The following is a 5,975-nucleotide window of genomic DNA, read 5'->3' as shown; positions in this document are numbered from 1 at the left end:
GTTGCACTGTTCATATAATCATATATTATATTCTGGTCTTAAATAATCCTTTTAATCAGTCTTTGTCATTAATGGTCTATTAATATTGTCCATGTTTATGGGAATCTCGGAAATTAGCCAAATCCTGTGGTTTATAAGAATTAGTCTTTTTTTATAATACATGTATTCTGCCAGATTTGGCCAACCTTCAAACTCAGGGCCGATTTTCAAACTCAGGGGATCATGTCATATTGATATTATATTCTTACAGGTTGTAGGCTTAATTGATATTGAAAGATAATTGAAGACAGAAAAACAATAACCAAATACTGCATACGGCAAACTCACGGTGCCCCATTCTATGGCCCCGATACCGAGTTCTGACAACCTATCAATCCACTGAAGGATTTTATATTGTTTTAGTTTGAAACAGCCCAAGGAACGTATTTTTTTCAAGCTATACTGGTGAAGACTCGACCTAGGCAACATGTAATATTTCAGACATAAGGGACCATCTGAGAAGATCAAGAAACCTTCATTTAGCATTCTTAGGATAGCTGATTCTCATAAAAATAAAAAGTAACAAAACAAAGAGCCTAGCAGGATTCAAACCCACAGCAGCAAGGGACATGTAATTTACAGCCAGAGACAATAACAACTTGAACGCTAAGCCAAAGAGGTGCTCATTCAATATGTAACCATCATTTCATTAGTTACTGACAGAATTATATTTTCAAGTGTAAGCACATATTGTACAATGTTTTGTTATCAGGTGACAAAAAGCAAAGCTACTTCACTTGGAAATTATATTGGAATATGACACTTTAATCACTCCGTCATTTGATTCCACCAAGTTAAGTCATAATAATTGAAATTTACTCAATTGTCTTCTTGGGTTTTTAACAACTTATTAATTTGATGAGAGTTTAAAATGACATTATTCCTTAAGTTTAATAGACCTATGACAACAAATATGAATTGATGAAGATAAAATGGTGATTTATATACAATAATTCTTATCAACAACAATATTTTCTTGCAAAGATAAAACAATTAATATTAAAAATCATCTTGTAATATACAAATGATGAGAGTTTAAATTTACATTATTCCTTAAATTTAATAGACCAATGACAACAAAGATAATATGGTGATCTATATATAATTCTTATCAAATACAATATTCTCTTGCAAAGATAAAACAATGAATATTAAGAATCATCATGAAATATACAAAAGTACATTATATTTTATGTATGGAAAAAGTACATTACTACAAGATAACAGCTGCTGTCATACCATAAAACATCTAAAATTATTCTAGAAATTATCTCAACAAGAAAGTTAATTGTCTGTTAAAACACCTTTGTTGCCGTTGTTATTTTTGCATGATTTTGAACATGATATTAATATTGAGTCAGGAAGATAAATAAAATAAATTTTAGAACATTTGTTTCATGAAGTTTATTAACCTTCATTGTTAGATACAGAAGACTACTATTCTATTTATTGACATCTTAAAAACCTGACCATGCTAAATATTCTAAATCGATTTAGCCCCTAGTCTTTCAATCTTGACAAAAATCATCATTTTTTTTATGGAAAAATTTCAAAATAAATACTGAATGATTAGGGAACAGTGCAAACCATGATCAGATGGGTATTGACATGCTGGCTGAACTTGGTCTGCACTGGTCACACGGGTTTAGCCACAGTCGCCAGCAGCAGGCTAAAAGTTAAAATTACTTTTTTGTATTCAAAAAAAATTAGAGAAAAACAGAATTCCTAAAGAACGCCCAAAATGGTAATAATGAAAATGTTGCAGGCTCAGTTTGATTGAGCCCATTACCATGTTAGTTGATAGTTTCAGTAAAATAATATCACAAACAAACACTTTGCTGAGTATACATAATTATATAGGTAAAAAACATCATGTTCCCCCTTTCCCCACTCCCCTATGACAGCAATGATTTTAGATGAATCAAAATTATTTGTTGAATAATCTGGTTAGATGATTACCAAAGGATTATTTCTATGGAATAATATTGATGATGAAACAGATTTTAGAAACAGTATTTCTGAATCAATATATTGTAATCAAATAAGAATAAATACACTAATATCCATTATCAGAAATAATCTAATATCTATAAATTATGAAATGAAAGTTTGTGATCAATTAAAAAAACATTTCTTCAAATCTTCTAATTTTATCAAGAAATTTTCATGGAAATATCTCAATATTGCTAAAAGACAGGGAATAAATATTTGTATTTAAATAACTTCTGATCACAATTTTCTTGAACCAAGATAACCTAATATCTGCTGACTCATTGATTTATTCAAAACAGGCATAAATGCACTCTGGGACATGCAGTATTCCTCAAACTTTTCAATCTTATAGCACTAAAAATGTACAATGTCTAAATGAACGGTTGTCTACCAAGGACTGTTATTTCCAGTTCATTTACTCGGAATATTTTAGAAGTCTACGAGAACCGTCCCACAAGTTTGGTAAACAAGAAAATGATGAAATTTGGAATAAATCAATAATAACAGAATAATTTTGTATCCATATTCATAATAGATGGGGGGAAGTATATGTTTCCATAGAATATTTTCCTAGATTGGTCTGTAATTTGGTGAATGTATACATGCAAAGGAGCACTTAGATATATGTCACTTGAGGATTCCTTGATATAGACACTGTAATGATAATTACTATCTCATATTTACATTTTTTTTTCAGAAGAGGTGAATTAACAAATAACCAAAAAATATATTTCTGGCACTTTTATGATACACATATTATCAGTATTCCTGAATTATTTCATGATATTTGTTAGACAAAATATTAAAGAAACTCCACTGAGACACAAAAATTTAATTTCTTAAATGGATCAGCTGCAGCACTTAAAACTATAAGGTATTAAAAAGATAATTAAAAATATACTCAGAAATAAATTGAAAATTATAATTTTGTGCTATTCTTAGTCAAATTTGTTTTGCAACCCTTCTCAATTTCGGATCATTATTTATTCTGGAAAAATGAGTAGAGCGATTTTTGTACGCAAATTACTGGTCTAGACTTTCATCAAATGCAACATTAATGTTGAAAAATTACTTCTAGTCCAGTCATGTAAAAAAATCTCTATTCCAGTCCCTTTAAACAACAAAAAAATATGATATGATAATAACCGATACAGCACTTCAATAACAACATTAATTTATGGTTTCTTTCAATAGATACATGTTATTAATAATACAATTAAAGTTGGGTTACTTTCTCAACAACCCTTGCAATCTTTCTGGAAACTTTTCAAACTTATTCTATATTTCTAGAACAATCCTCAGAGGCTTAATTTGAAAATGCATGTAAACCATGCAATAAAATCTCACATATAATTCAAAATGCATGTAAACTATAAAACTAGCAGACTTATAATTTGAAAATGCATGTAGACAATATAAAACAGTGGGTTGTTTATAGACTTTCAGCTAAACTGAAAATCTTCACTGTGGAAACATTTCACTTAAAACACATTTTACGATTATTTTATTCCGTTTTTTATCTTTATATCAGAAATTGCAATACTTTTTTATTGCAACAGAAGATATCTTTAAGAAAATCCTACTTGTAAATGAGTTTTGTTTCCACATGATGAAAATATGAGAAAATAAGAGAACATTGCAGACTCAAGGGCCATAACTTTGTAACAACCCTGATTATTATTGTCTTTTGTTGAAGAACTTTGGGAAAACATTCTTGCCACAAAATTGTATGATAATTCACCTAATTTATTTTCAACTTAACAGAAGATTATAATGCTAGCTTTTTGGTGAAAGCATCAGAAGTTCAATAAGAAATTTAGTGAAAATTCAAAGTAATTGTCCTTAAGTATCATGACAATGTAAAAATCTGTTGAATTGAGTGAAAAACAGATAAAGCAGAAACATATTCTATCATTCATTTTGTGTGATTCAAATGCCATTATTTGCTATAATATTATTATCCTAAAAGACTGGATAACTTTTCTTTTGATTTACTTTATGCCTGGTATTATGATAAAAAATACTTTCTGCAAAATCACTGTACTGTTATCATTGTGACCAGAAATCATGGTTCAACACAAAATAATTCATATGGCTAACTTCAGGTTTTACAGACTTGGGATCAAAACCACTCCACCTGCTGTTGCTAAGTGATGCATAGAATCCAGTTATTCGAACCCATTTAGTCCCCTCTTAGGATCAGGCAGGGCATTATTCTTATGTCTCAAGGCAAGCTCTCAGCCACTTGGGGCTTCATCATAGAAAGTGCTCAAACTAACAGTCCCTGTATTGAGAGGCAGTCATGCTTACCTTGCATTTAAAGCAACATTTTATATGTAATTCACTGAAGTATTACTAGCCTGATGGTCAATCAAATAACATGACTTTTGTCCCTATTATCAAACAACCTTAATAAATTTTCAATTTCAGTTTTCTTTCTAAATTTCATGAGGAAAAAAAGACTAACATACACATTTTTCAAACTTGATAAAAGTTGCCATGCTATTGATTTCTGGAACAAATATTTACATATAAGATGCAATTCCATCAACATTCAAGGACATAGGGTAAAAAGAAAATTTTCAGTGAGTTATGTGCTATTTCAAACATTTGTCAGTGATGAATGGTGCTACAATTTGTTTGAGGATACTTTAATTAAGTTCCATTTATTTCACTGCTCCATCAATATCAGTCTATTCCCAGATCTAAACTAAAGTCTTTTATACTGCTCAATGATGCTGATACATCGCAAAACAAGAAACCAACTTCCAACAAATGGCTTTTTATTCATCTCTGTAAAAAATGTAGCCAATTTACAATTTAATTCATTTTTTGTCAAGTTTTAACAACTCAGTGCTGATTTGAAGCAATCCTCAATTTAGATTTCAATTTTGGTTTGATCATGATAAAATCTCTAAGCAAATCCAGATCACGCAAGAGTATATTTAATGTACATCAAATTGTGGGATCAAACATGTGGTAAAATAAAGAAACATTTTTATAAACAAACAAGGAAATAATGGTATCACCACAAGACAGCTCAAACCAGTCATCTATTAAAACAGCCATCCCCGGTATAATACCCTGACAACTCAACCAGTAGATTAATTAACAAACCAATGCTTTTGTTTCTTGCAGCATTCTAATAGTAATGTAGTTTTCATAAGTATAGAGTCAGGACAGCTTAAATATTTGAGACTGAAGTCAAATGCAAATTGTAGAATTTTAGACTTAGACAAATACAAAATGTAGTTTTTGAGACTGAAGTCACATAACAAAAGTAGAATTCAAGACTTAAGTCAAATACAAAATGTAAAATTTAAGAATTCAGTCAAATACAAAATGTAGAATTTGATCACAGACAAAGTTAAGAGTTTGAGACTTCAGAAACCGAAAAATGTAAAATTTGAAACCTTCATTCAAATACAAAATGTAGAATTCAAGAATTAAGCCAAATACAAAATGTAGATTTTCTATCAAAAATTATACAAAGAAATATTATACATGTAAAAAAAATAAGATGGTTATAATTAAACAACTCAAAACAATGAATATGAAATATACCTGGCATAATTTTATTATAAACAGTGTTGGTTTTTTTGTTTTTTTTTTCAAAGAAAGCCATAAAGCATTGGAAACTATAGAAACTATAAAACACTCATTGTAAGATTAGGAGTGTCAGGCACTTATAGAAGAAGAAAACCAACTGTCCTCTCAATCATTCAGCAAACAGAGTACACACACCATTGTTATTAATGATATTATACCAATATTTGATGTACTTCTGAGTGGCATTGTAGAACACTTCACCTTCTAAGATGATTTATTATGATAAATGCTCATTCTTGAATCCCATTTCATTTTTTTCTGCCCATTTATTCATTCTCTTTACAAAAGACAATTAGACATGGCTCTATCTAGTTGCAATTAGACATGGCTCTATA

The sequence above is a fragment of the Ruditapes philippinarum genome, unplaced genomic scaffold (genome assembly GCF_026571515.1).
Source record: "Ruditapes philippinarum isolate M1 unplaced genomic scaffold, ASM2657151v2 ctg42_1_1_1_1, whole genome shotgun sequence".
NCBI classification, from domain to species: domain Eukaryota; kingdom Metazoa; phylum Mollusca; class Bivalvia; order Venerida; family Veneridae; genus Ruditapes; species Ruditapes philippinarum.
This window is presented reverse-complemented; position numbering follows the sequence as displayed.